Consider the following 26,852-nt stretch of genomic DNA (forward strand, 5'->3'; position numbering starts at 1 on the left):
CAACAGTAGAATTCCTAAGTTTTGTCATTGATTGTTTTTCTGTATTTACTTTGAATGCCACAAAGTATGGATTGCATTTTTGACTCCCAAATAATTATAAACTAAGCCTCAATGAAAAGAATTTCCCATGTAATGTGTTTTGAATATGCAGTTTATATCATTACTCCACCTAGGTAGGCATGGTGTTGCTACAGTTTTATATGACTTTCTCAAAGATGGCACACCAACAAAATGGTTAGATGAATGCTTGGCCTGCATAAGTCCTTTTATCAAATTAATTGATACATTTTATATTTGCATAAAGTCACCCATATAAAATTAATTCATGTAAAATATTTGTCATGTCAAATAATCTTACACACATAAGGTACTGTGTTCTGCCAGAAGTCACTGTAGTTCCAGAGCTTGTTAGCTTTCAGATTTTTGTCAGAATGAAGCTGGTACAAATACTTTATTAATAATTATATTGAGGCATGAAACTGAGTTTACTATGAACTACCTAAGCACCTAAAACTCACCATGAAAAGAAAAGCATATCACACAGCATGTGAGGTTCAAAGTACTGATACCAAAAATTATGATAGAAAAGAGATACTACTGAGTAGGTGTATTAGAACATACTGCTTGATTGAAAACCTTTAGTGTCTCAGAGTTGGATCAGTCAGGGAATTTCTGTCATGCAGGTTCATTCAAATGTCTGAGAAGAGTGAATAAAGTGCTTGCTCTGTCACCTGCTTTGCACTTCTTTAAAAAAAATAAAAAAAAAAATCTTCTTTAAAAAAGAAGAGTGACAGAATTTGTAAAATACTGGTTTCTGTTTAGGTGAAAGGCAGGAGGTCGTTGTCAACCTGTCTGTGCTTAAGGTAAAAATAAAAGAAAGTATTTGAAATATTTTGAGAATTAACAGCACACTAATGCTAACTCTCATATTTTTTTTCTCTGCATAATGTAATATAGTTATAATATAGTTCTATTAATAGTTGATAGTAGGAAGTCGTGACCTTTAGAAAACCTGAGTTCAAGCATGATGAAAGGTGGTGTTCAAAGTAGAAGGTTGGTGCAAATAACAGGAAAAAAAGGCATATACCTTGAAAGATGATGTTAACAATAAAGAAAAAAAAATGTTATGCCAATGTTTATTTGATAATTAATTAACATCTTGCCAGGGGTAATCATAATTCGGATGACTTGTATGTTTCCTTTCTAATTGCTGTATTATGTTCTTTTTAATACTTGATGACTTTCATGTAGCCAACAGCCTTCCTGAGGATATTTTTGGTGGGATACTTGACTAAAATAGTATTTTTTTTCCTGGAAGCCTCCTTTATACATTTTTTTTTCTTTTCCACAGTTCTACAAAGGCTTTCTATAAATTATCTCAAAGCAAATGTAATATGACTTGTGCACTGTAGTCAACAGCACTGGGGGGGTGGGGGGGAATGGAGCACTGTGACATACTGGATGTACTCTGAAGTGTATGTAAGCAGAGCTGATTTGAAGATAGAAGTGGGATAGTCAGGTCTTTCTTGATGCCAGCATATTGTTATATTGCAAAATGGAGTGCAGTGCAGAGATTTCTGAAGTAGGAAAAAGACTAATTAGTTGTAAAGACTCAGTCAGGCTTTCTCTTCTGCAGAGGAGAAATCTTCAGCTCAGACAAATCTCTTCATGTAATCATATAGGTATAAAATCTGAAAGTGTGTTTTATGCTCACCTATCAATTAAAACTAACACCTATCTATTAAAACTGTGGGATCATACTTTCAGAGGTGGCATACTATTTTGTAAAGTGGAATTGCACTTCATTGCCACAATGACAAGTTTTTATTAAATAAGGAAAATAAAAATGGCCTTGTATTAAAGGTATTCAGCAAATGCATTTCTTTCCATTTCTATGCAGGGATCATTTTCTGTGATGACTGATGATATAATTGCAATACTCGCAGGGTCACTGTTTCCTGCAGAGAAAACATCACAACATTAACTACATCTAGCAAGAGGAGCTGACAATGCAAGTAGGATTCTTAGATGTGTTAAAAGGTGGTTTGAAACTAAAAATGTGGAAGGGATATGTTAGAAATGATTCACGTGGAACACTGTGTCCAATTTTAGGCTGCTTTTCAAAGGCGAAAAAATAAGAGACTTAATAGGATCAGGTAAGATAGATTAGAATGGTTAGTGCATGGTGTGACTTACTGCCTATGAAATTGAAGATTACAAGTAAGTGAAAAAAAAAATCAGGATTTGGATAAAGCATTCAAATTATACATGCTTATGAAAGTGAATGGCTCCTTTTTCTTCTGTTGTCTAAGGAATTGAAATTATTACAGGATACAGTTATCTGTCTGCACTCCTGGTCTTAGCAGCCTCTGCTGCAACTTGTCACTGAGCAGTGGTTTTTATTATGGTTATTTTACTATTACTATTGTTAACCTGTGTGACTAGCTGCTGAAGTTTAAAACAACTAGGTTTTTCAACTTCTGTCATTCGTGTCATTCACTGAGGATTTTGGGGAAATCTGAAAAATTGAGGTGCTTTAATGATAGGATTTTCCTCTTCTGTTTGTCTGAAGTTCTTCAAAGCCTGTGTCTGAGAGCAGAGCATCAGATAAAATAGTACAATCAGGTGTGGCAAGTATGAGGCACTTCAGAAGGGTAGTGTTATAAGCATTAAAACTTTCTGTAAAAAAGGAAGCGCGCATGTAGGTGTTAACTGGTAAAAAATCATTAAGCCAAACATCTCATGTTGGCCACTTGCTAGACTTTTAAGGACCCGCTTCCTGGGCTCTTCAATGTTTTTAAGACCTGTGAAATCTGGAGCAATTCTGGGTGCTGACTCTCCTGCTGCAACCTCTGGCTGTGCCCAAGTCCCTCTGCCTCTCAACTAGAGACCAGTCTGTCTGCCTCTTGTGGGATCACAGGATAACTCCTGTGAGGAGGGAGCTGGGGAGGTTCCTGGTGCCCACAGCTGCTGCCAGCAGGCCAGCCCTGGGGTCAGACCAGGACACTCAGGCAGGCAGGGAGCCTACACAGCCCTGGGTAGCCCATGCCCCTGCTCATCTCTACTCCTGGGGAGAGGTTTCCCGGTGCCAGGCCCTCACCTTCCTGCCATACCCCACAGAGAAGAGCCCGGCTCCGGATCCCCAGCAGCCCCGTGTGGGCACAGGTGTGCTACTGGGTGCTCCTGGCCCTGTCCCTTCTCCAGGCACAGCTGGGCCTCATCCCCTGGCCTCCCCACACAGGGCTCCAGCCCCGACCACCTCAGGGCCCTCTTCTGAGCCTGCTCTCATTCACTGATGTATGTTTCACATTAGGAATCCCAAAATTGGGCACATAGTCTATGGAGTAGAAGCATACACTCATAGAAGCTGATGTAGTGGCTGACCTCCTTCCTGTATGTACAGCTCAAGTTGCTGCTGGCCTTCACTGTCTCCACTGGTTCAAGCTTCATATCACAGCTGTTGCTAAGATATAGTCTTTCCTAGAGGTGTTCTGAAGATTTGCTTTTAAGCTGCGTGGAGCAGTGGATTTAAGCAATAGATGTTGTATGTCATTTACCAGCATTGTATTATCTCTAGCTGGTAAGAGAAATTATCATAGTGAAAATCATGTATCCTAAATAGAACCCCCTTACTCAAGCTCAACATTTATGTAAAAGCCTCTGAAACCTTTTGGTGTTTGTGAGGGTGTCACTAAAAAGCTTCCCCACAGCCTTAGTTACTGAAATTATCAAGAGAAAATAAGTGATTCCATTTTGGCAATCTTGCAACTTTTCAACCAATTACCTGGGAAGCATCCACAGCATCTGAAGTAACTCTCTTGTGTACCTGTTCTGACACCTGACAAAACCAGTGCTTATCTACAGGAGCTAACCCCTCATCTAGAGTAAACTGTATTCAACACTAATGAATAAAATGGATACCTTCTGCTGAGATCTTGGATGTCAAGAACTGCATATCAGCTTTTGTCATAGGAATATTCATAGCTTATGTTCCTTTGTTCAAAATAAATTGCTTTTTCTGTGATGCTGTGAAAATGCGAATGAATTTTGCTTGTTATTGAAATTGACTGTTGCCTAGTCAAACAGCTAGCCTGGCTTTAAGGGAAAAAAAATGAAAAAGAAAAATTTCTGTTTATCATGGATTGGGGCATTTTTTTTCCTGTTGTCTGAATCTCAGGATTTAGGAATCAACAGTCATTTGTGCTGCTTCTTACTTTTTTTTTCTTTTTTTTTTCCCCCCATTTTCATGATTACTCTGGCTCCTCTGCTTTCTGTAGCTGTTTTTGTTTATTTGTTTGTTTTGTTTTTGATTTTTAAGCAGAAAAATTCGTGATTTCTCCTTTGGATATTCTAATTTACAGCTGGTATACCGGGAAGGTGCAATATCAGTGTCAGAGAGCTTAGTGACAAAAAGAGTGGAAGAAACATGCATTGCTGTTGTAGTGGAGATCTGATAGGGAGCTGGACCTGCTGTTGGGGCCAAAATCACTTTTCTATAAACTGTCTGCCAAGAGCTGCTGAATAAAATATTTCATTAAACTATGAAACAGGGTTGCCATAAGAGGCAGTTAGGAATTTACTACTTCTGTGCTTTAAAAGCTAGCAATAAAAATGCTAAGATAGTCTTTGCTGTTCTTGCTGTTCATTTCAATCGTGAAGAAGTTTTGCTTGTTGTGGTCTTCTTTCTAAAAATTAAGATCATTCCTCTGCTTGTAATATACTCATGTATTTAAATTCTTGTGTTGTTTATTCTGATGGAAGCTGACAGGTTTTTTTCTAGCTCTTGGAAAATAGTAATGCTCACTTCTTGTATATTTTTTCTGTGTTCAAAGTTCTGTAGAGTCATTAATTAAATAAATAACAGAACACTTGGTGGAGTTGGATTTCAAGGCTAAATTAAATGCAAGTCTTAAAAATAAATTTAAAAAAAAAAAAGAAAAAAAAAAGGATGAGGAAATTACATTGGTTTCATTTTTCTTTTGTTGAGTAGGGTCTTTACAGCCATCACAGCTTTGTTAGTTTTGATTTAGTCTCCAGAGGCAAAAATGAAAATTTACTAATTTTGAGCACATTAACATCATGATATAAAAGTTTACACAGCCTGCAGGTAAATAGAGAGTGCAACATCATGTTTGTAGCATTCTGTGATACAGAACAGTTTATTTTCTAAAGATTTCTATTTATTACAAATCACCAGAAGCAAGTATGCTCTGATTAATAAGGTGAATATAAATATAGATAATAAGCTACTATATGTATGTAGTAGATATTGCAAGTATAGCAGTAATTAATAGTAGTAGCAATTAAAAGTAGTAGAAAGACAATTAGAGATAGTAAAAATCAGTAACATATCAGCAAATACGGATTGGTATTATTATAGGTTCAAAAAGCTTATCAGTAATACTATGGTAGTGAATATGCTTATCATGAATTATACACTTATCAATGTTGTAACATCAGATATAGTTATGATAGGTTATACTTAGCAAATTTATTAAGTTATGTTTATCAATATGGCAGATTATTTATATAAATACGTATTTATAAAAATCACCAGTACCAAGGGCACCAAACTGATCCCAGAAGAGGTGTGAAGGTCGTCTTGACATCTGAGGGTGTAAATGAGAAAAACAGTTTCAAAAGATTGACTGCCTCCAGAAGTGGGCCCACAAAGTAATGTAAGGAGGGTCACCTAGAAGTGCATCCATATCACAGGATCAGATGTCAGTCTGGAGTTAGGAGTCAACCAGTGATGGTCAACCTGTTTTAAATAACAGAGAGAAGTATGTGCAGCACAGAGAGTTTAACAGGGGGGAGAGAGGCTCCAATTTGGGTAAAAATCAGAACGTTTTTATATCATTGAGTCATAACAGGGCATAGGACACCAGAACTTTAGGTAACCAGTAGATGCTGTTAATTTGTCTTCTTCCTCAGACAGCCAACAGATGTTGATGTTTCTTATTTTCTTTTATTTTCTTTAAAAAAAAAAATCCCATGTCAGTTCCGCCTCTCTTGGGCTAATTTCCTCTTTTCCCTGACTATTTTTCACCTTTTCAGGCATTAAGTTGTTCCTTAGTTTCCTGTTTGTCTTTATCCATGGTATTCAGGATGTTCCCAGCTCTCAGGTGTCCACCTGCACTTCATGGACATAGCCTGGACCCTTCAGGGTTGCTTTCTGGTTCCCAGGCCAAGTTTTGCAGCTACAGGGGCTGCATTCCCAGACTGGCAGACATTTATCCTGTCAGTGTTTAGCAGCCATTTTACGTCAGTGCTTTCTCATTGCAGCCCCCCATAAATAGGCAGAGGATACTTCTAAATTCAAGCTGCCAGAACTACCATTCCAAACTAACTTCCACGGATGTTAAGAGTAGCTGAAATGGTGCACTATGATGAATTTTAATGTAATTCACATTAAGTACACATACATGTGTATTTTAATATTATTTTGTATGTAACGCAGTCATCTTTCTTATCATTTCTTAGTATTCGCAGTTATTGTACAAAATGTGATGTTACTTAAACACAGATCATTTTTTCAGGTCTTCTGGTCATTTATCCCAAAGCAGTGCACAACTGAGTTACATGTTTGTAAGCTAGTTTCAGTATTCATCTAACTTTGTCCACATTTTTAAATTTTTGAATTCAAAACCAGGAAATTAAGTTTTTGTTTTGTTTTGTTTTATATAGTAAAGATAGTGAAATTATTTTCTATAAACTAGAGAATGAAGCAATTGTTCTGTTTTCATGTAATGTTCATGTTTGTGATTGCTTTAAATTAAAACAAGCAAACCTACTATATCTCAAAATGATTTGTTGTACATGTATATATACAACACTTTCGTATGGACCATTTATACTCAGTTTGGGGGGATAATGATCTATGAAGTGTTTTCTTATCACATCATTGTATCACTGTTTATGATAATATTTCATTTGAAAAATAGATCATAATGGGCACTTTGAAGCTCTGATGCTTCTCCTGTTCGTAAACATGATCAAAGCAGGAATTGGCACAAGATGGTATAGTCTGTTACATCAGTAATGATTTAAGGATCCCAAAGAGTTCACATTGGTATAAAGGAACCTTTTAGCTGAACCATCATGTTAATGGTCTACAGATATAATTTACATTGTAAACTTCTGCTAAGTTTATGTCTTATGTCTATGGGGAAAAGTCTTATAGGATGACTGAAAAACATATTGTCTGTAAAGAAAACAACTGGAGAAAAAAAAACACATGAATAATCTCCTTGGTATTTCATAACCATTAAATAGTTGCACATGATCTATTAAGAAATGTAATTACAGTATTTTATTTTGCAATAAATAAAGCTTTTATATTGATTAAAAGACTAAAAAAAAATTATTAGCAAACACCTCTTAAGATAGTCTCAAACTATTGCAGTAGCTAGGCACAGCAAAATGAGGAGAGGGCTGTAAGGAAGATTATCTTATGTTGGTGTTTGTAATCCTTGTAACTTTACAGAAGCAAGGTGTTGAAATCACAAAGTTTGAATGCAAACTGTAGCATATACTCCTGTAATTACCAGCTCACACTTTTAAGTTAGATAACGTATCAACGTCTGTGTATCTGATTACAGGTGCTGTTTGGGAAAAAATGTAAATGCCGCCATTTGTGCTCATCATCTCTTACAGATGTGAATTCAAAAGATATTTAAAATACTGATTGCACTAACTGGTACAGTAGGAGATAGTTGCTGAGCTATTTGAAAATGTCAGACTTGCATTAGTATATATGGCTTTTTAAGGCAATTTTGGGACAATTTCAATCTTAACAGTTGAGTTTCTTGGGCAGTTTAAAAACAAACAAAAAAACATGTCCTCTCAAAATGAGATGGATTAATTAAATCTGTGTTTATGATGTTACCTTTATCATGTAGTTTGAGCAAAGTTTTGTGGTCCTCAAAACAAGAAGCATCATGACTGAAATCTGAAGATTTGCCTGTCACAGATATAAAGTCTAAGAAAGTGTTTGGCATAGTAGATACAAAGATTTAGAGAATATCCAGTGGGAGGTTTTGAATAAACCTTTAATATATTCATTAGTTACGGGTAAATAGGAAACTCTTAGATGTAAATAATGAACTGAAGGTAGGTATTTCTGTGGTTTATATACGAACATCTGAATTCATAAAAAGCAAAATTGTGGACTGCATGTGTTAGGGGCTTTTGCTGATTCTTAGGTTTTATGTAATTTCATAGTTCCTGAGCATCAGAGTCTGTATCTGACTTTTCTGATGTGGTGCTGCGTTGTTACTGTAGCTGGTAGTTCATGGGTTTTGCTGTGGATCAACATCCAGATCTTCATTTACATACCTGTCTAAACAATGATTTGGTAATGTTTCTGGTTTTATCTATAAGAAGGTACTTACCAGTTTACTTAATGCCATGACAACTTGTGTTGTATGAAATACCCATATTTTGGTGTTGAAGAAATAAATGTAAGGTAACTGATCTGAAGCTCAGCTAAGTCATGAAACTGTTCTTGGTTTTCTAGTGACCTAGACAAGATGACTCTACTCCATAGATGGAATCAAGCTAAATTTCACATCTCAGTTCTGTTCTTAGCTGTCTCCTTCTCACAAAATAGAGTGCTTGGGTCAAACTCCTTTGAACAGCACAAATTCTGCTCTGAATGGCAGAAGCTTATTAATCTTTCCCTTCTATGGAGCTCCCCCAAAATGATTAACACCCCCAGATATCTGAGTTTTTTTTTGAGCAAGAGCTCAAAAATATATCCCAAGAAGTCAGAAATTCAAATCCACTGTTCAACTCAGACCCTAGTGAAGTTGTAACAAAGTTAGCGTGTCCACGTAAAATATTAGGGACTGGGAAAGTAGATCTAAAAGTCAACAGTAATTCAACTCAACCCCTAATTCCTGGATAAGAACTTCATCATTTCACCTTGAAGATTTTTTTTTTCTGTAAGAAAACTGACTCAATGCACAGGAGAAGATGTAAAGTAACATACAAACATGGCTTTAAGAATCTTCTCAGCTTCCACAGACTTTGCTGATAGAGCCCTGGTACGAACAGATGCTCTAACAGATGTCATACTTCTCAGAAGCAAGGAATTTGATGATTTAAGGGTTTCTTGACTGGCAAATATCACTGGCAGAAGACTTAGAGCATGTAATGCCATACTGTGTTAGCTGATTGCTGTTCATATCCATCTAGATTGCACTTTCAGATTGGTCATTGCAAGGAAATAGGTGATGGACATAATTGGAAGGAAGTTAACAGAAAACACTAAACACAGACTCATTTTCTTCTTGATTTCAAGAATCTTGATGTATGTAGGATATAAAACATCTCCAAAATGAAATTAGGCCCAGGTTCTGAAATTCATAGCTCTGCAACCGGTTGTAGAGGTGCTGCCACGTTTCCAAACATTCAGTATTCTCAGTGTGCAACCTTTGTGGTTCTAGATCTTAATCTCAGTTTGCAAGTGTCAATATGAGTAGGGCTGAAATGCCCTTCTCCTTTGCCATGCCCCTCTTTGTACTATTTTGTGATGAAGAGGCAACATGAAGGATGACCTATTCTGTCTTGTGTAGCACAGGCCATGGCCCTACAGACACAAAGCACTGGTTAGCAGGGAGGAAACTGAGTTTGTGGGATGCAGGTTTTAAGTAATGGGTTTTCCTCCTCTCGAGTCTACGGAAGTGGACTGGAGACCAATAATCAGCTCTCCATCCTAATGAAACTTCAGAAGATGGTGAAACTCACGAAGTAAGGTTGCTGCTAAAGTTAGGATGTGACTCCTTTTGGCCAGATTGAAACCTAATCTCGAACACAATCAGTCCAGAATAAGCATTTTCTTCATAAATGAGAAACTAGATATTTCTGCTTCATAAATTAGATAGATTGGAAGACGTAATGAATCCCTGTCACATGATAACTAATCTGTCTTGTCGACTTGCTTGGAAATCCTACACAACTCAGACCATAGAGGAGCCAGGCAGTCCTGCTCTTTGAACCAGTGGAGAAGGCCATTATTTTCTATTCTCTCAACTGGCAGACAAGAAGCTGAAAACTGGACTGCCAGTAAGTGCAAGTTAACCTTGTTATGGCCTTATGTTTAACAGAGAGGTCGTGAGGAGTTTGCTGTGGTTGAGTAAGGACTCAGTCTGTTGTTTCACTCTAGAAACCTTCTGATAATGACAATCCAGTCATCTGCACTAGCACTGTGTGAACAAAGGACAGTCAGGTCTTTCCAGCTTCAGGCAGGGCTAGCAGAAAGTTGGTATATTGGGTATGTAAGCCCATAGTGCTTGAAGTAAAAAAAAAAAAAAAAAAAAAAATCTATTTCTTGAGGACAAATTCGCCATCTGAGTGTAACTATCACTTTGATTTACTGAAGAAAGACCATTTTACTTTGAGAGCAGGCTAACTTTCTTGATAGTGTTTGAGACTAATGATGTATATGTTCTGAAACAAACAAACAAAACTTTTTTTTTCAGGCATAAATCCTCATAAAACATAAACGATTATTATTTTAAAGTGGTTAAAGCATGAACTACAGTTTGAAGAAAAGAAATATGTAAGCACAAGAAATCTTTTTTCTTAGAATAAATGAATGAGTATTTTGTGCTTGTCAGTGAACAAATGCAATGAACATTTAAAGAAATGTCACCATGTTGTATCTTTGCACCTTTAACTGATTTCCATGAGTTTAATATAGATTTTTTAATTGCTGCTTTCTCAAGGCAATTCTGTTTTTTAGTACAGCTACAGATGGCATTAATGTAGAACCAATCAATTCAGTTAATTCTGCCAGTCTATTACTTCTGTTCCTAGGAGTCTGCAAGTCAAATGATTTATTTATTTATTTACTGGACATGGTGGAATAAAAGAGCAGCTTATCACAGCATCTGGTGGAGAATAATTCAGAATTTAAAAAATTTTACATTGGTACCACAACCAGGCCATGTGCTTGCTATATTTTAAGAACTCTGATTCACCTGGGAGACCGAGCCCTGGGAAATGGGCATGTAGAAATACAGAAAGAGCAAAGATGAGATTTGGGGTTGAGTTGACGAGGTCTTTGGTAAAACAAGTAGGTAGGAAGTAGAAAGCTAAGCAGGATGTTAGTAAATACTTGTTTGAAGGTAGGGAAAGGAGGATGAGTGTTATACCTTGAAGTAGCTTCACAGTACTGGCAACCTGGAGATGTGCAGTGGTAGAGATATGATGGTGCTACGTTGTGGAAACGAAGAGGTGAGAAAATCTTGTTTGGACAAGGTCGGATCAATAAAGGATGGAAAGTGACAGAGTCAATGGGAACTAAAAGCCCAGTTTGTGCATAGGCTGGGAAATTTGACTGAAAATGGAAAGTAAGGAAAATCGAGTGTTTATGAAAGTACAGAAGTGGGAGAGAACATGATCTGCAAAGTTGCAGGAAGTTTCCCTGTGCATTGTATCTAAGGCCAGATTATGCAAAGGCTATATGTGTACTTGGTTACTGTAACTCATATAAATAAAATTTGCTGAGTACTCTACACTGTTTCTTAAATTGCAGTACTTTAATTGTGAACCAATTTTAAGATTAAGAATATTGCACAATGGCTTTGAGATAAGAAAAAAAAAGAGCACTAGCTAGATTAGACTTAAAATTGCAATTAAGTGTTCCAAGCATACAACATTTTAAATTGTCACAATGGTGTTACATAACATGTCAGTCATTTTATAGGGAACAGTACTTACACATTCTTGTTTATTACAGATTCTTTCACTACTGCATGCAAGTAAAAATGTGTTTTCAAATTGAATCTTTAAAGGTAAAAGTTTTAATTCTATAATGAATCAAATGCAGGTCTTGGAAAAGATTATTTATTTATTTATTTATTTATTTTTGCGGCTGTTTTGTATTTACTGCACACAACTGTTTAAATAGAACCTTCAGGTTTTGAAATCCTGTTGTTGTAGATTAACAGAAGATGAGAGGATTTGTGAAAGATATTGTGCCAGACTTGCTTCTGTTCTGTTACTTCTTTCTGAAGTACTCACAAATGACCAGTACTAGAAACAGGAAACTCTGATGAACTGGCTCTTACTTCGACTGAATGAAATGTCTGGTTAGGCATTGGAACAGGTCGCCCAGGGAGGTGGTTGAGTCACCGTCCCTGGAGGTGTTTAAGAAAAGGTTGGATGTGGTACTTAGGGATGTGGTTTAGTGGGTGATACTGGTAGTAGGGGGATGGTTGGACCATATGATCTTGGAGGTCTTTTCCAGCCTTAATGTTTCTATGACACTATGACAGCTGATATGAGGTCAGCTTCAATGACAAGGTATTCACTGCCAGTAACTCAGGTAGTTTCTTCATGTTATATTCTTCTACTCATACAGATATATCTATGTAGAACATTGTGTTTTTTAAGAATAAATGAGTGCAAGGTATTTTAATAATGAATTAAGAATGTTGAACTGAGATTAGCAATCAGAATATCTGCCATGATTTTTCAGCTAGTTAGAGATTCAAGGATAGATACATCTTCCAATCCTACCTGAAAAGATATGGTAATTCTATCTGTTTCATATCATTTCTGATCTATTTCAGATTATTCCTATGAAAAAAATCTTGTTGAAATTATAGTAAATCACATGACATTTGTAGGCTAGTGATCAGATTTTTTAAAGCAAACTAGCTGGAAATCGAGTGAGGATTTGGTATCATGGAAGTTTTAATGTAAAATTGGAAAAGCGTATGTGGGAGAAATCTGATAACATGATTAAGTTCATATTCTTCATGTAGTTATAAAATGTAGTTTACTGTTAAAATTGGAGAGTGACTGTTCTGTGTAGAAGAGCTAGTTCTATGTAACATCTTGAAAAGATCTTACAAAACTGTGAGAGCCCTCACTTATTTGGGGTCTCTTTCCCATACAGGAGCAAAACGGGTGCAAGACCAGTACGTGAGTTGCTGGCCAACCCAGTGCCAAGCCGACCTGCATTCCTAGCAAAGGCTCAGCTGAACTGCAGCTCCATCAGGTGGTTACAGCAGTAAGCATGGGTTTAGGAGATAAGGGGCAGAAAACATGGGCTATGAACAGACACACCAAAACAGGACGGCAACAAAAGACAATCAGAAGCAATAATGGTGCAGAGCAGAGGACATAATAATAATATAAATCGTAATTTGGATCGGCAAGTTAGAAATCTATTTTCTTGGACTTTTTTTTTTTTTTTTAATTAGGATATCCTGTTTAGTTTTGGTTTTATTCTTAAAGATGTCACTTTTTCCAGTGGATGGCCCATATCTATAGCTAAATCAAGTCTGTGCTGGAAACTCAAGCCATCTGTTTCATATAAGGAATTTGAACTTTATTATGATTGAAGTAAAAGGCTTTCCATCATTTGTTTAACAGAAAGACATTCCCTTCCTCTTGGAAACCTTCATTTTCTTTATAACGCAAGGTGGTTAAAATAGAATCTTTTTTTATTCTTTTAGCATTTTGCTGGAAAGTCTACATTTTATATCAAAAAAAAAAAGAAAAAAAAAAACACAAAAAAAACCTATTGAATCCTCCCCCTACTCCCCAATCCCAGAAACCAAATGAGAAATTTTCACAAAGATAATTAAGATAATTGAAGGAGTAAATTTCTAATATTTATTGTCTGCTGGAGTGTAACAACATACACAGCTTCTGAATAAGTCATCTGTCCACATTTTGCAGCAATTTTCAAAAACAGTTGTGGGTTTTTTAGTTTGTTTGTTTTTAGTATTCCTTCTTGCCAGCTTCCAGTCTGTGTGTTCGTGTGCAGAGTACCTAAGAGTATAAATTACGAGGAATAAATCTAAAAGGGAAAGGAGAATGTCAATGTCAAGATGTTTGCTGGTGCTTGTTAAAGCCCTTCCTAGAACATCTAGGAAAATGTGCATATAGTGAATGCATGCATTTGCAGGAGTGACTTTAACTGAAGCTATATGGATTCCCAGGTTAGTTCTCAATACCAGCAGACGTATTTACTCTTCCTGCTAGACTGGCTAAAGGAGATTGAAACAGCTGAAGGAAGCTTGGCCGAGAAGGGAAGTGAGCTGAGGAGAAAAACTGCTTGCTCAGGCGGGGGACTGGAGGCGATCTGCTCTTTATTTTTAGTCCAAGAGGGAAAATTGCTGTCTGTCACTGCCGCACTTCAACCTGATTGACCAAATTGTCCTTGACTGGACCCTTAAACAGCTATTGGCATCCTAGTGTCTGCACTGAGTAAGTTTTAAAGATGAGGAATTAAAAATGTCTGTTATCTTGCACAAATTAGCACCAATGGTCAAGATGAGTCAAAAATAAGTAAAACTTAAAGGGAAAACATTACTTAGAACTGAAGCTTTTTTATTTTTATTTTTATTTTTATTTTTAATTTTTATTTTTATTTTTATTTTTATTTTTATTTTTATTTTTATTTTTATTTTTATTTTTATTTTTATTTATTTTAGATAGAAGATGCTGCTTAATATGTGATTTCTACCCTTCAAAATAAATCATTTGAGATTCTTAGTTTGACAGAAGGAGAAGAAGAGATTTATGTGCACTCATCTATATTCCTGTCTGTATTCATGATGTCATGATTCATTTTTCTTTTTGTTCTTTGGTGCTTTTGAGTAATCGGATTCTGTTTAAAGAACATTGCTATTATGTGTCATTTGACTAATGAAGGTGGGGAAAAAATGATTTCACAGACTATGATTTGAAAAGTTGGCTCAGTTAATTTTGACAATGAATTTGATATTGGCCATTAACTTCTCAGTCTTTTTCAGAAAATTGAGTAATCTGCTGGGTGATATGCCCATCTAAACACATTCCATTGTTTGCGATTTTAAATGAAAATTTAAGTTGTGTTTGTTTGTGTTTTTTTTTTTTTCATTTTATTGTTTCTCAAGATGTTCACTCTCTTTATGCGGTCTGCTGCCTTCATGGATGCGAAATAGGTACAACTGCTGTGAGTAGGGGTAGAGCCGATAAAGACGTCACAGATTTAGAGACTCATGCGCACCATGCATGCTTGATGAGGTCTGGAAGCAATTTATTTGCGTTCATCTGACTCTTCCTGAAGTGTAAATTTATCTCAGCTTTTGTCATGCCACGTGACAGAGCAGAGCTTGTATGAGCATGTGGAGCCTGTCTGCAAGACGATGCAGATAGGGAGCTGTAGACCTGAGCACATAGGCTACTAGTGTAACGGTTAGGGAGATTTTGGCATATCTAAGTTGGGATGGCAACAACCAACACGCAGGACAGGGAAACTGAACAGGTCAAGGGAAAATGCTTGTGACGCCACATATATTTTAATACTACCTCTGATCACAGGTTGGGTGTCCAACTCCTTCCTAGTGTGAGTGCTTCCTTTCATAAACAGCAGAGGCATCACTTTGTTTCAGAAAATGTCAGGAAGTGTATGGGAGGTGGTATCTAAAAATAACAGTGATAATTGCTTTCTGCTGGTGGGAGGCTTTATTTTGGAACATAGCAAAAGGAGGAGAGAATGGGAAGGCTGTAGTCAAGGGAAACCTTAGCAGGCTTTAGCCTCCATGTGGTGCTTGCTCTGAGTTACTGGGGGTGATTTTTAATGCTGACTGCCTGCACTCACGCTTGATGTAGAATTCGTTAGCATGGGTATCAGACCACCAGCTGATGAGACATTTGTGCCTTTATTTGTTGAAATTGCCACTGTCACCAGCCACTGATCTGGGGGTCAGGTAGTGCTGGTTGGGTGGGAAGCAGCTTGCTGTTGTGTGCTGAGCAGCATTCAGTCCAAAAAAAAAAAAAAAAAAAAAAAAACAGCAGCAGGGATTCAGGGTAGGTTTATTGGAAATACTGGGGAAGGGAATAGATGGGAAACTGTTGTATATGAGGAGATAGATGTCCTGTTTTAGTCTGCAGGGTTACAGGCCTTGGTTGAGACTAGTCTACTCCAGTGCTAGGAACAGACAAGAAGACGGCTACCTATCTACATATGCATCTTTTATGTGTTAGTATCAGAAAGAATAAAACTGGAAAATACTTGAGAATTCTGGCTTAAGTAATAGTATGTGATAGTAATGTGTGCAGTTCCAGTGAGATGGAGGTTTGTTGATGTTAAGGGATGTTGAAATAGCAAAGCATGTGTTTTGTATTGTTAAAGAATGCTATTGGGTTTCTTTTTTGTAGTCCTCATTCTTAGGACCTTTTAAGATGTTGCATGTCTATATGTTTATTGATACCAGGCTGTGTTTATAAAAGTTAGTTGTGCTCAGGTTTGTGAGATATACTTGTTATGATGTTTACAGTACATAACATACCCAACAAATGCTAAAGTGAATAACACAAGTAGTATGGTTCAAAAAGTTAATTTTACATAGGCTTTTGATGTGGTTTAACCCTGCAGGCAGCTAAAACCTTTACTCATGCCCCCCTGTCAGTGGAATGAGGGAGAGAATTGAAAAGAAAAGTGCAAGAACTCAATGGTTGAGATAAGGACAGTTTAGTAAGGGGGAAAAAAAGGGGGAGTTGGGAACTAACAGTAACAACAAAAAGAATAATGCAAGTGATGCACAATGCAATTGCTCACCACCAGCCGACCTCTGCCCAGCCAATTGCCAAGCAACAGCAGCCCCTCCAGCCAACCGCCCAGTTTTATTGCTGACCATGACACCACATGGTACAGGACTTCCCTCTGGTCCATTTGGGCCAGCTGTCCTGGCTATATCCCCACCCAGTTCTTGGTGCACGCCTAGCCTCCTCGCTGGCAGGGCAGCACAAGGAACTGGAAAGGTCTTGGCCCTGTGTGAGCACTACTCTGCAACAGCTGAAGCATCGGTGTGTTATCAGCACTGTTCTCATCCTAAATCTAAAACACAGCACCATACCAGCTACTAGGAAGAAAATTAACTCTATTCCAGCCAAAACCAGGAAAACTTTTTTTACATCAACAACAAAAAACAGAAAAACAAACAAACAACCTTTTGCTACCCTGAATTATTTTCTCAGTTATATTCTGCTCAAGTAATTAAATAGTTCAGCTTTCATTTCCTAAAATCAACAGGGAAATAAATATATGTTCTTTTCCCATATCTGTGCTCCAAGGCTGGATAAAAATCATGTCTTCTGTGAAGATATCAAATGATTTTGATTACACAAAATTCCCAGTTGATCCAGTACCATGTTTTGTTGTCTTTACTGTTTAATGGAGTCTTCTTTACTGCAATTTAAACTGGTTTCTCTCTCCTCTTCTCTGATGTATAGAGAACATGTTCATTCCAGTTGTCTTTGCAGGGACATCTTGCAGAAAGGTGAAAAACTGTTTTCAAATATTCTGATCTCTTTTTTTTTGCTGTTACTGCACTAGGGAGTATGAAGGACTGATCAGAAAGAGAATTATAAAAAAGAAAACTGCAGCAGAAAAGCATAAAAACGATGGTAAGATAGAGACTGCAATGTTACTAAGTTTAGTGACTCATCATTCAGCATAAAGTATTGGTATTTTGGATGACTACTAGATCAGTCCTGATTGGAAATTGTTATCTGTTGCTTTAATGAAACAGCTTGATGATTTTTGTTTCATCGCCTGTGAGCAGAAATCTGAGCTTTCAGTCCTTTCTTGGAGGACAGAATTTGTTCCTGTTTTGGCAGTTTTAATTAAGAAAACAAAGAATTTCAGATTAAAATCTGAATTGGCCTCTCCATAGGTAAGAAGTGAAGTACATTGATAGTGAAATTTATAGGGCACATCTTCTGTTGGTGTCAATCTTGCATTGGGCAGAAAGACAATATTGTTTCTGGACTTGTCAGTCATGCACCTTTCAGGGGTAATGAAATGCAAGAGAAACTCCTCTGAATCAGGTCCTATTCTGACACTCATTCCAGTTTTGAAATTTTACTGCTATGTCAGGAGTGCCTTGTTTCCTCTCCTAAGATGGAATAACAAACTTTTCCTTCATTGTTACAGTTAAAACTATTGCTAGCTGTAGATATTTTTAAATCCTTTTACGTATCACACAAACAGCCACACCAGAAGTATGTATCTCAGGTAGATGCATTATTTTGACCCTTGCCAAGCTGCATTTCTTTCATTTTTTTTTCTCTGATACATATATGTATATATATATATATATATATATTTTTTTTTTTTCTAGCAGATTTATATAGCAAAATGTTGGGGACTGACAGCAGGCCATGAAAGGATGAGACCTCATTTTCCACTGATCTTGACATCTTGTTAATTACAAAAAAAAAAAAGTAACAAATCATGAAAAATAGCGGTTCACAGTAAACATTGAAGATAGCATTATTGATTGCACCAGTGTTAGAAAAATTAATCATATAGCAATCTTTTAAATGCTAACGTGACTTGTTTTGAAGTCTAGTGGCTGTGTCTCTCTTCTGTGAATAATTCTTATTCTAACAACCTCAGAAGTTATACAGATTTCTTTTTTAGGGATTTTTTATTTTTTGATTTTTTTTCCTGCTTTGAAAATGTAATATTCTGCTCATGTCATTGCAGAGGTTATGTTTACAGGCATTCAAGGAAATAGTATTCTCTTTGTGAGACGCTGATACAGAACTGCGCCTTTCCATCCATTCACTTCTTTTGTTCAAATAAAATTATAGCTGATATAAGTGCCAAAGTAAATTCATTTCTTATGTACAAAATCCTGGCTTATCTCCTTTCCTGTTCTGGATCTGGGACATGGGTGGAAAGAACTAGTAGCTTTTTGCCCTGTTTCCTACAGAATTAGTAAGTAACACACTGACACAAAACCAGCATCGAGAACAGAAAGCTGAGTTTCAGGTGTGGCCCCTGAGCTCACTTTGCTTTCTAGAAGGAAGAATCTACAGCAGTCGTGCTGCTGGTTTATATAAAAATCAGCCCTGGCATCAAATCCCTTGCTTCTCTGTATTTATGGGAGCACTGGATGAAGCACAGTGATTCTGCGCTGGGTGAGGCTACTCAGTAGCAAAAATTCCTTAGTTATGTCTGCTAACCCACTGACTGAACTGGTCGTAGTACAGGTCACGCAGGGGTTTTTGACATGTGGGTGTAAGTTAGCAGCACAGCAGCCCATGGTACTCCCATGCTCGAAGGGAGGCTCCTGTCCTTTTCTGCTTCAAATTAAAACAACAGCAGCCAAATAAAAAAGAGGTTTTGTTTTCAGGCCATACAACACTCCTCAGTCTTTTCTTTGCAAACTCTTCTCAGCTGTCCTTGCTGTGATCCTGTACATCCTGTCACCCCCTAAGTTAGCTTTTTTTATCTGCCCTGCTTCACTTCTGCTGCTCCATCTCCTGTAGCCTCTGAGTTCAGCCAAGAGAAACTCACGGATTGTTTTGAAATTATTTTTTTTCAGTGAATCTTCCAGAGACCTGGAACAATGAAAATCTGCATGTAACCAGGTTGGATAAGATAATATGTTAGTATTTTTTCTTGGCTTAAAATTTGTAACAGTATTCAAGTGTCGACAAGGAAGTGAGGCTTTCCAAGGATTAATACAAAAATTACCTTAATTCTTTAATCTGACCACCAGGATAGGGTAATATCTGCAAAAGACTGAGACTATCACGGTACCCAAGAGAACTATTTTAGTATGACTTATTACGTAGCATAAATATCGAATATACAAAGAAAAAAATCTTTCTCCAATACCACATCTCTACAGGTGAAAATATCCTTTACTTAATGCTCTAATATCTTCAAGCATTGATGAAAGCTTGTTTCTTCTAAAACTCGGCAGTGAGGTAACTGAGGTTAATGTTTCTGTAAATATCTAGAGATTACCAGTTTTATCTTCTATATCGTATTATGGAAATAGAAATTTAAAGAGGTAAATATATTTATATTATTTACCAATACAGTCCAAAGACATCTTCCATGAAATACTAATAGAAGTATTTATCCTTTAACTAAATCTCCTGTCCATTTCAATGTATTGTAATTGCTTAAAGCAATTTTTGGGAAAAGGAAAAAAGGAAAGGAAAAAGTCCTATGAAGGTGGAGCTGCATTTCTTCAGGATCAGATGGCAGCTAGCTGTTTATAGGCATTTTATAGGCTAGCATTAGAAACTGGGAAAGAATATTAAAAAAGTGGAATCCATGGAGTTGCTGTGGCTTTGGTGAGAAATCTTTTACATTGTTAGTGGAGACATTTTTTGATGTAACCTCTTTCTGATATCTTGATTTGCTTTCTTTTTGTAGAAACCTGCTTTGAAGACTCCTATATTTACTGTGGATGCCAGATCTTTTCCTCAGATTTAGCTGTTTCTTCCCCATCTTGTATTTGTCCAGCTGATTGTAGTCTTATCTAAAGGCAGCACACAGCTGGCTCACATCCTAGCTATTTCAAATCACTTCTCAAGCTTGTTGTGATTATTTTGAATTCTAATCCTATCCTACAAAATAACTTAGGTGTTCCCAAGTTGCCACTGTCTGCAGATTTAAAAAGGATATACTCACTTTCTTAATGCAAGTCATTAGTGAAAATGCTGAGTGGCAGCAGACCCGAGAGAAATAACCTGCACAGTCACTTGTTCAATTTTTCCAGTTTGACAGAAACCCATTTCCACATGATATTTTGACGGTGTTTTACTGTGAGTTTCGCTGGCTGGTATAGTAGTATCCCTGTACGAAGTGGTGTGGAATCTGTAAGTATCTGCAGGCAAGCTTCCTTCAGCAGCATGCTTTGGGAGTGGCAGGAGGTTGTAACATTTTCTTCTTTCCTTGGTTTGTGTGATACTCTGTCCTACACCTCAGCCTGAGGGGCAGCAGGGGTGACAGGGAATGGTTTTATAAGATGCTAGGACTGGGAGGTATTTCTGGCATAGAGAAGCCTCCTTGGCATCCTGAACGTGTTACTTCAGCCTCCAGCCTCTGAAATGGGAGACCTGCACTGAAGACTTCCTAGAAAGGTGTAGAGAACAGCATGGGCTTAACTCAGGACCTCACAAGGTCAGTATCCAGTGGGTCTGAATAAACATACCAGTGGGTCTGTTGTGACACGTGGCAGTGACATGCAGTAGATTTTATATGGATTTTTTCTGAGGTATCCTAGTTTCCCTCTGCCTTGATTAATGGAAAGTTTGCTTTTGAGTTCCTGTACTAGTTTAGTCCCAAATAAGCAAATGTGAGAAAAAAAGTGTAATAAAACTTAGTTGTATCTTCTGCATGCGTGACCTATGTGGGAAAAAGCCAAGACTTATTGCATCCTTGTGTCTTGCTCATCCATTATACCTGATGCCCTGTCACAGAAGCAAATTAGATTTGTTTTGACGTGATTTGTTCCTGACAAGTCACCACTGGCTATTTCTCATCTCCCTGCTGTTTTCTCTGTGTTCACAAGCAGTTGGCTTGACTGTTTTTCCAGTATTTTTGTTAGGAATTGAGTGTTTTCCGGCAATTCTTGCTATTCTGTAAATTTTTAAAGGTAGGTGTTCCATTTGTCCTGTCCTAGTCATCTTGGATCTTTCACATGCACCACAGGGTTTCAAAACAGTTATTAAAAAAGAGTTATTAAAAGTCTAGGTCATAGGGCAGGCAATTCCTTAAATGTTCTAGAGAGATTTTTCCGTCAGGCTCAGGCAACTCAAAGACCTCTGCCTTAGCTAAGAAGATTCCAGACTCTGTAGCTAATCTAAAGTGGATTCTTAATCTTCATGTTTTAATAGTTTAACAACATTTATTTATTAAAAATGAAGCATGTTAGCCTTCTCAGGTTTTTTGTTTTGTTTTGTTTTGTTTTGTTTTTTTTCTGTTGACTAATAGATCCACTATTTTCTTGACTTCTATATGCTAGTGTTCTTAAGAATATTTCCTTTGGACTAATTACTGTATCCTATCTACTCTTTGCTGTTGTTTTCATACATACCTGTAATCATTTGAACCATTGTTCATTTTTTAATAATTTCTTTTTGAGTTTCACCTGAATAAAGGAATCATGTTCTTGTCCATTTGATTTTCCTTTATGATTTGTTTCCTTGCATTGGGATAGATTGAGCTTGGGCCTTTTATATTATTTAAGAAATAAAGATTTTTTCCTTTAATCCATTCCTCCCATTAGATCTTGTTTATTGATTCATTTGCTGAAGATGATTGTCTTTATGTGTCTTCCCTAGGAGGGAAAAAAAGAAAAAAAAAAGAAAGAAAAAAGGTCTGAAAGGCCTGTGGAGGTCACTGAGTCTAACCTCCTGCTTTACCAGAACTGGTTTCAAAGTTCAGTGAGGCTTCTCAGATCAGGTTATTTCTGTTCCAAAGAATAACCTGTTCTGTATTGTGTGAGTAGCCTTTTACATTTTGACCAGCTCCTCCCTTTCATTCTGTATTAAATCTAGCAAAACGTGTAGCTTTTGTCTTTTTTTTTTAAATTTGTAGGAAGATGCTGCAGAAACATTGCCATATTCTTTTTGAAAAGATGTCATTTAGAACCAAGACCCACAGTTAACGTGGTTCTATCTGTGGCTCAAAAAAGCCTTTGATATGATGATTCCCCCATGCTTGACGGACTGCAAGTTGCTGCTAGGATAATGCTCTGTTTCTTCTCTTCAGACCAGAGATGTGGGTAGTATAAGATGGTGCCTTGTTGCTTTTCCTTCTTGATTCTCTTTCCCTTCTTGAATGTGCCCTGTCCTTCTGTATCGGTTTCCAGTGATGACAATAATCTCACCTATTGCTCTCTGGTCACCTAAGTTACCTAGGTAGCAAGTTTCTAGTGTGCTAGAAAACATGGTCCTGAGCATACTGTAAGCTTCAGCCAACTCAGCAAATAGAACCTACAGTGAGGTGGGATTCACATATTCCTTCTAGGAAATACAGTTCTTTATTCTTTCATGTTCCTCAGCTTCCTGTGTGCTGCATATTGTTTGTTGATAATGGCGTGTTTGCAGTGGCAGCCTTACAGAAGCAGAACAAGAGAAAATACAGCAAAGTGCAGTAGACAGCTGTATGTTGCTATATTATTTATTTCTAGTCAAGAGAGATTAAGTTATAATTCATGAGAGGCAAAACATTGGGGTCAGACTTTTCTCAGCAGAAATAAATTGTGTGTTATATATGGCTGTCCACCATTTTTTGGCAGTAACTACTACTTGCCAAGCCAGATGTTATATTCTTTATTTTGTCACTTCAGTTCATAGTGATAACTTTTTGAAGGTGAAATTGCTTTTCTTTGTGTCAAGGATGCAAACCCATTCCGCTATCCTCCCCATTCCCCCTCCAAAAAAAAGGAAAAAAAAGATAAAGAAAAATAAATTATCGGCCAGACAAAACACCTTGGAGACCTCACGTCCACAGAGAATCTGTAGATGCAACTGCATATTACATGCATATTCAGTTACAATTTATGAACTCAAGTCTGATGTTTTATGGCTAATTGATCTTCTAAAGTAATGAGTCAGTTGATTGTTAAAATACTTAGTTTATATATGACTGTCTCACCCTTGAAATGAATATGTAACCATAGAAATAGACTGTTAGTTTTCTGGAGGAAAACAGTTTTTGTGTGTGTAGCCAGTATGCTTGTATCCAAATTGATGTATAATGCTTCACAAGTTATTTTAACACAAAATGGAATGTGCCACCAGCGCGTTTATAAACTTGCTTTTGGTGGTGGTACCTGAGTAAGACCTGTCTGATAACCTCTGCTGTAGCACGATTTGCATTCATGATCTGTGGACTGTTACAGTCTAACCAGAAAGCCTACGATTAAGCTGAAGACTTTCTAGGCTTTCAGCCAAGTAGTTAAGAGGTCTGTCTCCAGTTTGCACCTTTGAGCCTTTACTGTCTCACATTTGAATCGTGGAAATAAAATGTCCTGATAGCCTTACAAAAAATACATAAATTAATTTCCAAGCAACTAGAAGAAATTGTAGGGTGTTTTTATTTTTATTTATTTATTTATTTTTCTGACATGGACTGAAAACTTTTTCACAAATTTGTTTAATTTTTAAAAATGGGGAAATTCCGGATTCCATTCAGCTCTGAAACCAAGCACTACCATTGACAACAAATCTTGCAGGTTAAATCATGAGTACTGTTTATCATATAAAACAATTCCTATGGGGGAAAAAAAATTAAAAAAATAAATAGATGCATCTAGGCAGACAGTTCAATTTGAACATTGTTTTTTTCCTCATCTTTATTCTCCAAATTTCCTTTAAAGATACTCTTCTGAATTCTTAAGTAGTATTTATTTATGGTGCAGTCAGCTTGTCATGTATGAAAAAAGTAATTTCTGTATCATAGTTTTCCGTGTAAAGGTGAAACTTGAAATTTCAAAAATAGTTTAAGATTAATGATTTCATAAAGACCAGCTAATTGATAATTTCTGGTTATAACCATTGCTTCCAATTCTAATTCAGTTCTTTCACTGTGTGTCCATTGTTTTACCTTAAAAAAGAGCAAAAAATTAGCCGCAATTGAAAAAAGGTATGAATGGTAATAATGCTCAGCTAAAATTTCCTTAGAACATCGTGGAAATCTTACTTAGTCTCATGGTGATTAATCTCATGGTGGCTTGAAAAAAAAATGGTTATTTTGCTAGACAAGAAGACAAGGAATATACCACTACAAAAGAAAAAGAAAAACAAGTAGCATCTCCTTAGAAAACTTTATCTGCTTTATGTGACCTCCTAGTAATCCAATTAAGTACCGTCCTTAAAGCAGGAGAGGTTTCTCTGCATCTGCAGCACGTACAATCTTCCAAAAGAGACCAAACCAGTATTTTTCCAGTGATGTTTCCAGTGTAACTTTTACAATTCTTACTCGGGAAAAGCTATATTTTAAAGTGATTTTGGAATTTACATTAAGAAGCTTGTTGCATACAAAATAAATAATTCTTTTATATTAGAGAGCCTTTGCCTATACAAAATACCAGAAAACACAATGTATGAGTAACACACTTGGATGATTATCATTTACACTTTTCTAACTTCTACAGGAGACTGATGCAGTGGCTTATGTGAGAGGCATGTGTGTTAAGCAGATGACAAAGTGGGAGAGGAACCACAGTTATGGCATGTCTGTAGCTGGGAAAATACTTGCTTCAAGTGCGGCACAGCTCCAGGAGAGTGAAGCATTGTATTTTCTTGCTTCTAATGTGACCTTATTCTCCAAATGAAGCTGAAGCTCTGCACTGGGGACAGCCAATGGTTTCTGTTGTATGGGATCTTGGAGTGTAAAAGGGAGTTTGGAAGACCTTGTAAACGCCCAAGCTGTAGGAGTTGCAGCAGAGAACTGTGTGGCTTATAGCAAGTGAGCTTTGAGTCATCTGCAGCATCTGGTTACTGCATTTATAATAGAGAGGAAAGAAGTTTTAGCTAGAAATGGCAATTTGAATAACTTGAATACACCAGTTTCAGATTGGTTTCTGATATAATGTGCATGCAGAGGGAAAACACACAGAGGGGTAAGATTTCATTATCTCCCATAGCTTGAATCTCCTGCCTCACCAGTTTCACAGGACAGCAGAGCTGCACGGCATTATCAAAAAAAAAAAAAAAAAAGTGTGCAAAAAGACATTGAAAAGACATTGGTGAATTGTTTCATTATAGTTTAAAATGTGATATTATCTAAATTCTCTTGGTTTTATTAGTAAATGTCTAAAAAGCTTATGGGCTTGCACTGTCTTTAGTTTGTACTCTACAAAGCAACATAGTCATACCAGCACAGAGAGCAGTGCAGGTGCAAAACCCACCCAAGTGTTTTACATAACTCATTTATTAACAAGGGAGATGGTTAGCAAAGGCTAGGCTAAGCTGCATGTTACCATGGAGACCTTGTTAGCAACTTTACTTTAAAGCTGGATTGGGTACATCCACGTGAGCTGCAGCAATAACTGGGGGGAAGAATACCCTGAAGGAGAGATGGGATTTTTCATCTTCCTTAATCTTAAATGCAGTTTTGTCCAGCCCCTTAATGAACAATAATAAAAGAGTTTAGCATCAGTTCTCCCTGATGCTGGTGAAAAGTATTTTGTAACAGTATTTCTGCCCCCATAAATTCTGGAATTTCACCTGAACATGTTGTTCTGCTGTCAGTGACAAGCTGCCACTTCTGTCTCACCCCTGTGTTTCTTCATTGTAACATGCTTTCCTGTGCACACTGGAAAACATTTTCCTGGTCTCTGGCAGGTGTGCTGATGAAGAATAATGCTTATTGCACCGTATTTTAGCCCCCACCCAGTATAGCATGTGCCCAATTGCACAGCTGCCAGTGGTCATGCTGTCCCATGTTCACAGACAGCATGTTCCAAGCTGCAGAAGCCCGCCCTGAATTGTAGCCAAGATGTACGTAGGGATAACAGTGACCTATTTTAACTCTCCTGAGGATACTTCCAGCCTTTTCACTAGGACTATTCCCTCTTTCTTAAAGGCAAAGCTGGCTTAGACCACCCACAGTAGTATGCTGAAGGTAAGTTTGCTTGTTTTGTACATAGGTAGGCATTACCTGCAAACTCTTGACCACCTTTTAGAGACATCTAAAAAGTAGAACTGGAAACCAGTGTTCAAAAGGTCTGATCTCTGCTAGATTTGTATGGTGAGAGAGCAAGACCCTCCTTCAGTTGCATTTTGCAGAGAGCTTTGGAGCCATCAGTTAGAGGGTGTGTGTCCTCATCTAGTTGCCTGAGATGGTTGTTTCCATTATCTCGTCTATGACTGAACTGCTGATCAATCCTGGCAGTACTCATTTGGTAGGACTGTATAGAGTATGGCTGGGTGGTAATCACACTGGCTAAGTCTTCTGTGTGTTATGTTTAAGTGATTCTTATGTTGTTATGAATAGTAATAAACTGTCTTGATGCCTTTTCCAGCAAGTATTTGATACGCCATCAATTACACATATTTTGAATAGGAAAATGTACTGGTGACAG

The 26,852-nt window shown here is 37.2% G+C and overlaps 1 protein-coding gene across 10 annotated transcripts in view; it reads left to right on the forward strand.

Moving 5' to 3' along the window:
- Nucleotides 1–26,852, forward strand: part of PRR16 (proline rich 16) — a 179,624-nt gene that overhangs the window by 52,113 nt on the left and 100,659 nt on the right. Inside the window, exon 1 of one of the 10 annotated variants that reach the window (XR_014576820.1) lies at nt 1,444–26,392. The exons of the other annotated variants lie outside the window; for them this stretch is intronic. The gene's annotated coding sequence lies outside the window, so the exon portion shown is untranslated. Of the gene's footprint in view, nt 1–1,443; nt 26,393–26,852 lie in introns of those variants that run through there. 10 annotated transcript variants of the gene reach the window in all.

The sequence above is a fragment of the Anser anser genome (assembly GCF_964211835.1).
Source record: "Anser anser genome assembly, chromosome: Z".
Classification (NCBI taxonomy): domain Eukaryota; kingdom Metazoa; phylum Chordata; class Aves; order Anseriformes; family Anatidae; genus Anser; species Anser anser.